The sequence below is a fragment of the Gymnogyps californianus genome, chromosome 11 (genome assembly GCF_018139145.2).
Source record: "Gymnogyps californianus isolate 813 chromosome 11, ASM1813914v2, whole genome shotgun sequence".
In the NCBI taxonomy this organism is placed as follows: domain Eukaryota; kingdom Metazoa; phylum Chordata; class Aves; order Accipitriformes; family Cathartidae; genus Gymnogyps; species Gymnogyps californianus.
Genome location: NC_059481.1, coordinates 5,921,897 through 5,929,797, shown reverse-complemented (window position 1 = coordinate 5,929,797; position 7,901 = coordinate 5,921,897). Strand labels below are relative to the sequence as shown.

At 38.6% G+C, this 7,901-nt stretch overlaps 1 long non-coding RNA gene across 1 annotated transcript in view; it reads left to right on the top strand.

Annotated features, from left to right (window-relative positions):
* The first annotated feature begins 669 nt into the window (after positions 1-669).
* Positions 670-7,901, top strand: part of LOC127020422 (uncharacterized) — a 42,683-nt gene continuing 35,451 nt past the window's right edge. The window contains exons 1-2 of the long non-coding RNA XR_007767081.1: positions 670-733; positions 1,343-1,435. This is a non-coding gene — a long non-coding RNA (uncharacterized LOC127020422). The remainder of the gene's footprint in view (positions 734-1,342; positions 1,436-7,901) is intronic.

The window sequence follows — 7,901 nt, the reverse complement described above, 5'->3', positions numbered from 1 at the left end:
TTACTTCTTTGTAGGGCTTTTCGTATTAAAACCAAGAACAACGTCACTGCCCCAAATTCGTATCGTGGACGTGCGTTACTTAATTGTTCCTCATTTCTGAGCATACAAAAACATACAGGCTAACACTTCCTCAGGGAAAGCACACTCACTTCTCCCTTCTTCCACTGAGAGAACACGAAAAGGCGCCGCCCCCCCCTCCCTCAACGACGGGGCGGTGCCAGGCGGGCGCGGGAACCCAGGCCCGCGCCGCTCCCCCCGGGCGCATGCGAGCCTCCGCCGCGCGGCAGGCTGGGCGGCGCGTTCTTCTCTCGGCGGGGCAGCGCGGAGCGAAGGGACATCTTCTCGCCCCCCGCTCTTCAGACGCGCCCTGCTAGGTTAGGGGGCGAGGGGGTACTCACCATGTCAGCAGCTGCCCTTTGGCCGCCATCTTGACGGACCCCTCGGGGAAGCGTATTCGCCGGTTCCTCGTTTCTCTGCCGCGTTAGCCCGCCTCACGGCATTGGCCAATCAGCGTAGCAGAGCGTCCGGCGCGCGGGATCAGGTGCTCTGAGCCAGCCAATGGCAACATAGGCTTGAGCAGCTGCTGGAGGGGCTGCGGCGGCCATCTTGTGGCAGGCGGCACTGCTGCAGGGTGGGGGTGAGGCGGAGGACGGTGCGCCTCGCCGAGCGATGAAATTTGCCTAAGGTCTCTCCGCGCTGTGGGCTCCGCTCCGACTCCACGTTGTTCACTAAGGTGTGGCCCTGACCAGGTGTTGGGTGCCTCGAGCGGCAGTTCCTGCCCTGGGTGTGCAGAAGTGGCTGGGCCGGACTCTGCCGGGCGGCTCGTCCCTGAGGGGGGTTGGGGCCGTGTGTGAGAGGGCTGGGGTGCCCCGCGGAGGTTGCTGCAGTTATCAGCCTCCCTGCTCTCCTGGGCTTCCAGTTTCCCTGGCTCACTTCCCACTTGTGAACATGTCGGCACAGCCACAAAACGTTTTTCCTGGTGATCAGGCTTCCCAATGTGGTAAAATGCGGAATTCAAATATTCTCAGTTAGCTGTAGGTCTAGGTGATGGAAACTCATTTGCTTGTGGTGGTGTAAGAAAAGGTGATCACTTTCACAGCTCTACAGATGGAGAAATGAAGAGGGAAGCGAGGATTGTGGCATGAAGCAATCAAAGCATTCACAGCACCTAGTCCTGTAACTGAAACTCTGGGTACTATACGCAAATACATAAAAATACTGAGATGATTCAGAATGATGTCCAAACCCACCAACAAAGGAGGCTGTTTAGCTTGCATGCAGATCAGTTTTTAAGGACATTGTTTGAATTTAATTTTGCCCTTTTTTGGTTTGTGTATCTCAGAGAAGTGGAAAGGTTTCTATCTACCTACTGGATCCAACCAGAGCCCAGTCCTGGAGGTAGCCTTGTAAGGAGTAATCTTACTTCAAAACCCAGGTATGGTAACAGTTACATAGCCAAATGATTAAAAGACTTATCTAAGATTGTGATGTGGCAGGTTAAATCCTACTTCAGTCTGCACCTCTCTCAAACCTGCAGTGTCTGCTTGGTTTTTTTTAATGATGCTACTTCCTACGTGTGATCTTTCTGCTTCCATGACACAAACATGAACATCAAGAAAGACTTTTTCATTGTGAGAGTGACTGAGCACTGGCACAGGTTGCCCAGGGAGGTTGTGGAGTCACCATCCTTAGAGATACTCAAAAGCCATCTGGACATGGTCTTGGGCAGCTGGCTCTAGGTGGCCTTGCTTGTGACCTCTGGAGGTCCCTGCCAACCTCAACCATTCTGTGATTCTGTGAAATAGTTGGGGGTCCAAACCACCACCACCTAACCTACAGTTTAAGCTCTCCTTATGGGCAGGCATGAGAGTCCTCAGTTTGTCTTTCACTTCAGAAAAATTCCTGCTTTTTATATTGAACATACATAGTTGTTCATATAGTTGTTGCCTAGCCTATATCTTGGTGGTTAGGAACTCTCCTTTGAGTGGAAAGATGGGCAGGAATCATGTCGTGAGGATGAGAAAATTAAATCTGGATTTTCAATGTCTCGACTGCTTTAGTGATGGAGCTGCTGTAGAACAAATGGCACTACTTAGTGCTACCGTTCTAAGAAAGTGATCACTTCTACTTTTTTTTGTAGACTTGATCTGTAGGTGAAGGCTGCTTCCAGATATAGTGCTTCAAAGATGAATGCTAATACCTATTCTGGATCATGGTGAGGTGTATAAATGCTGAGCTGTTAAAGCTCTGTCAAGACTGAGGCATTTCTGGGTAGGTGCAGAAGTAGAATTTTACATGCCTGAAATCTTAAGACCAAGCGTGCTGCTGAAATTCAGGTGCTCCCAAAGTTAGCACAGCAGAGGGGAGTTGTAACTTTGAATTTTGATGCCTAAATTGTATTAAAACCTCAATTTTGATACCCACATCCTCATTTAGATCTACCCTGAAGCGGTATTTCCAAAGTCACTGGGAAGGTCTTAAGCCAGATTTCTTGTATCTTGCACTTGATGCAGTGAACTGTGATTTCAAACAAGAAGGTGCCTTCAAGGAGAGGGAAGCTAGATTAATCCACATTCATTCTGAGGAGGTTTAAAGCTCTTGTTGGCCAAAAGGGGAGCTTAAAAGGTGCTCGGGAGTCTTGTTTCCCCGCTGCCAAACATTACGTGATATATGTTCTAAACAGCTCTCACATACGTGCTTGGAAGCACAGCCTAATTTGTAACAGTGCATTCCTTAAGGAATAAACCTAATAAACCACAATTCAGAAAAACAAATAAGATGTTACTAACAAAAAAATTAAGACAGATTTTTCCATTAGAAGCTGAAGTTTTATTACAGGATAACAGTACATAAAGCACATCTAAAATCGATGTGTTCAATGCACTTAATAAAGGTAATGTAATATTAAAGGTACAGTTTCTAAGTACAATATAACAACATTCATATTAGAATGAAAATTGGAGTATTTAAAAGACAACATTAAATCTCTTATTTTTACAGTCATATTTACAAAATGAATCAAAATACTTTTTTCGGGACTGAGTAAAATAACAAACTTGAATATAAGCAGGCTATCGTAAGAGTGAGTTGGAAAGGTCCATGAAAGTGAAAAGTTAAGTGATTGGGTAAAGATCATTAGCAAAGGTTTAGTACAATACCGCTTTAGTATTCCTCTTGATGGCTTACATTTTATTGTGGCTAGAAAAGGAATTTATACATACTGTACACATAACAGACAGCATATATTTACATGTACAGTATAATTGCATTTAAACTTGTGTGTATTTACAGAAATTTGAGCATATCACTCAACGAGGTTTTTGAAGTCTATGTGCTTAATCTTCAAACTGATGTATATTTGTAATCAGCATTTATTCTGGTCTTGTTACGTTGAACATTTAGTAAACAGGGAGAATATGTGTTAACCAAATGGTTTTGCATAAATATATCAAACTAGTAAAATTAAATACAATAGGGAGAATGTGTTCCTGGCATTATGTATAGGTTGGTACATACAAATTTAAGAGCGAGTCGTTTTCTCTTTGAAAATATCAAAAGGTGACTTAAATTAACAAGGGAAAATAAAATTGTCATGGCTTATATTTAAATAAGATTGTACCTTCAAGAGGTTTTTATAATTGTCCTGACAGGATTTGCAGTTAAACATTCCACTTATGAAAATATACCCACGGTGCAGTAAAGTTTGTATTTATTTTTAGGACAACAGTATGTTTGCTGTTTAAAAAAAATTATTTATATATATATATTCCTTGGATTGAGGGTATAAAAGCAGTGCATGGAAGCCAAGAACCATGGCTTTAAAATTCACTACCTTCTATTATCAAAAAGTGCAGTAAACAGAAACATTGTATTTAATAAATTGCTCAAAAATCTTTGCTAAAGATCTTATAAATTCAGTAATATTACAGAAAAATTCTAATAAATATTTAAAAGGTTAATTACCTCCTTAGTTAGATATTTGATATCCATCCGTTTTTAAGAATTAACATGAAAACAATATCTAGAATGAAAGGAAGAGGGGATAGGAATACTTTTAAGGGTACATGACTACGTAAATTAAGGTATACATGAAAAATAAAAACAAAACCCCCAGACCTGACAAAATGTTGCAAATTCCACTTCTTAATTAACTTTAGTTGCTAATGGCTGTCCTTGGATATGTATGCGTGATTTATAAAGCATATCCAAGGACTGAATTTAGCCATCCATCTATCATGGAAGATTTACAGAAAATTCCTATTTACAGCAACTGGAGTTAAGTGTGTAGGCATGGCCTAGTAACATCCGCAGTTTGAGTGTGTACAGATCCTATTTAAAGTGAAGAGGGAGGAAGGCACCCAGCAGAATAACATCTATAAATATCAGATGCAACGACAGGATAGAACTCTCCCAACAAGCCAAATAACTACCTCCCTTTCAGACAGACAGCATATTGTAATTACTTTATACTGGCAGATTAGATGTTTTTCTTTTTTCTGATACAACACAGGCAGACTGTTTTAGTGACCAAAAGGATAACAAGCTGGACAGAACATTTTTAATAACGTTAATAATTAATAATGTTAATAATGTAGAAAAAAATTCTACATTTGATATCAAGTATCTGTACCGGTGAAGTAATTTTCTCCTTATTAAATATACTATAGAATAATTTATATAATGACACTATGCATTTAAAGAGAAAACCATGTCCCAAATCTTGTACTCTGATACAGGTACTTGTTGGGCATATGTTGGTGTGTGTATATATATATACACAAATATATATATATTTATATATAGTTATACTCAGTGAAATTAACAAGACCCAAAGGTGGTATTGTCTAGGAATAAAAGGGGTTTGTTTGCTTTTGTTCACAAAAGTAACTTATCTAGCACCACACATCAGAAAAACACAAAAATAGCACACTCTAGTTCTAAACAGCTATGTCTAAAATAGATTATATAGTAAAACAGATATTATACAGCATAATGTGGTATTTGATAAACAGATAAATATTTGCACTGTGTAGGCTGTTTATAGTATAACTTTATCTATACAGAATGAAAGCAAAAAGTTAACTGTATAGAGGTGAGCAGAACAACATTAAATATTATGACTCCAAAGCAGAGACAAAGTTAGAGTTGAAAGAATAGAGCAAGATAAAATGTTTACAGGCCATTACAAGTCCTTAAATTAGTAGTAAAATAAGGAATCAGTTGCTCAAGTTTAAGAAAGCAGTAAACAAGAGATTGCATTTACATGCAGATGTCTAAAACTTGTATTTCTTTTAAATCTATGCACAAAAAGTCATTTGTTTTTATTGCTTGACATTCAGTTATGGCTAGAGTATTTTTAACCTTTTTTTTGTACTTTGGAAACAAGAATATTGTTAAAGGTGCCATAAAAATGGACAACATTGAAAACAGTTTGCAAATAAACCACCTAACACTGCAGTTCTTTATACATTTTAAAAAGCCTTGTCTGGGGTTTGTCATACGTTAAATATATTTAATCTGGGAAAATACATTGTAGCTTGAAGCCTCCCATTGGCCCAAACATCCAATACAAAAACACATCTCCAGAAAAGGAGCAGGCAGACAATACAGTTACATACAAAGAAGCAGCCAGTTAATGTCCTAATAGTTCAAATATTCACCACTGTTCTGTAACTTGTTTCTAAATCAATGTAGAAATGAGGAACATTTTGGATTTAGAAAGGTGTACAGTACGTATGCCTTTTTGTGAAGTAAAATTCACTGTATTGCTTATGAATTCTCTGCATTATAGATAGCATTACAGATTGCAAGTTCCTGTAAAGTTTGTGCATCTACATTAAAACTTTGTGGGGTAATTTAGGGTAGTGTTTCTCAAACCGAAAGTCACAACCATTTGAAAGTTGCCAAAGTGTTTAGATTATTTTCAAAACACTATGTCAGGCAAATGGAGCTCAGTTCTATGTGAAGTGTAGCAGCTCTGTTCTCCAGCGCAGTGTGTGGTTGTGCTGGCTGCAGATAAGCGCGCTGGCCAGGGAACTTGTCCCACTTACTGGATGCAGCTCAGCCCCCCAGCATGGAGGAGCTGGAAGAGCTGGCTGTTGGCTGCAACCATTTGCAGTAGCCATGGAGTTACTAAGTACTAGCAGCAGCTCAGTTCCTTCAGTTAGGAAATGCCACCAGTAATTACAGCTGGTTTGCACTCCTTGCCCCAGAAAAAGTTAATTCCAACACAGAGAGCCCTATGAAGAAATATATCCCAGAGGGACTGTGCTTTCAGAAAGCTTGAGAAACACTGACTTATAGGAAAACAAGTATACAAAGGACATATGAACACCGAAAACATGCAGATGTTAACAGAAAGGTGTGATGTCACACAGAAAGGTGTGATGTCACACATCAAGTTGAACAACTTGATTGTGAAGTTCAGCTTGAAGAAGTAATAAGATTATGAGTGAAGACATACAAGTGAATATTGTGGCAGAAGAAATGAACCTATGAGTTCATGTGAAGCCTTTATCATGTTTTGTTTCTTATTTGGATAGCCTACTTATTGCTATAAAGTTATTGCTATATTCTACCAATGATAAAGGCAAAAAAAAAAAGATAAACAGCAACATCACATATGAAAAAGGTAGAATACAGCTCTTATTTTGATGTTAAAATTCTATTTAATACCTGAATAAAGTTCCAAAGATAGACTGTATATTATCCTAAATGTTATCTATTTTTCCCCTCAAGTCCAGTGACTTAGCATTATTTAGCAAGCTATTATCACAGTACTAGGATTAAAGCACATACTGCAATGATTTTTAAATAAATACTCATTTAAATTTTAAAACTTTTCTTTTTGTTGTTGTATTTGGTATCTGTATGCATTTGCCCTCATTTCCACCAAACAATTTACTGACAGGAATATTTAAGCATAAAGAAAATAGGAGGCTAATATTCAAATATAGTCATGGATGAAACTTTTGAAGTAATAAATATTAGTATTAATAATGAAAAAATAATTCTAATAGTTATATTTCTCCAGCTAAGGAAAATGAAGATGTTTCTTCTGTGCAATCTGAATCAGCTAGCACAGGTAGAATTTCATATACTGAATACTCAAGAGAAAACTTTATTATTTTTGGATATTGGATAGTAAGTGCTGTTTCTGACATTTATGTTAATAAGTTTATCTACATTGGGGAGTTTAGGAATGTGTAGAGAAAAAAAATACACCTTGTTTGCACAGCTTATACGGTGCAACCTGTTTTGTTCGTCAAGTACAGACTAGGGAATGTCTATGCCAATCCAAAAAAAGATATTGTAATGTTTGGATCACACCACTAACATAGTTAAAACATCTTATAGATTGTACATATTAACAGTATGTTTAATTGATATGTAAGTATGTAAAGAATAGGTTCTATTGTGAATCAGCAATAGGAATTTTCTTCTATTGAAGATGCAAGAACACAAACTGATCAAGAGGTCATACTTGCTAAGCAATTGTCTGCCTTGCAAGGCCATTCCAAGCTAAACTCGACCATCACCTTGTAAAACTGTAAGAAAGGTTTCCCTATTATTAAACAACTTAAAGTAAACAACTGGAAGCCATGCTCCCAGTGAAAAAGCCCTCAATAACCTAAGATACTGAAGAACTGATGCTTTTTGCAAGCAGACAGACACATGTGATGGAGAAAGTCTCTCTCTTCCCAATCTAACCAAAGTCTTGAAATCTTGCTCATTTTATTTGTAGTTGCTTATTTACTTTTCTGCTTGCATTTTCAAAAGAATGTGAAGCCATAAAACAAGGCTAACCGGGACAGGCTTCCAGAATCCTACAATTTGGCACTTGGAGAATTCCTAGACATTGCTGTTTTTTGGTGCCATTGTAATCATTTGGAATTGCTGTA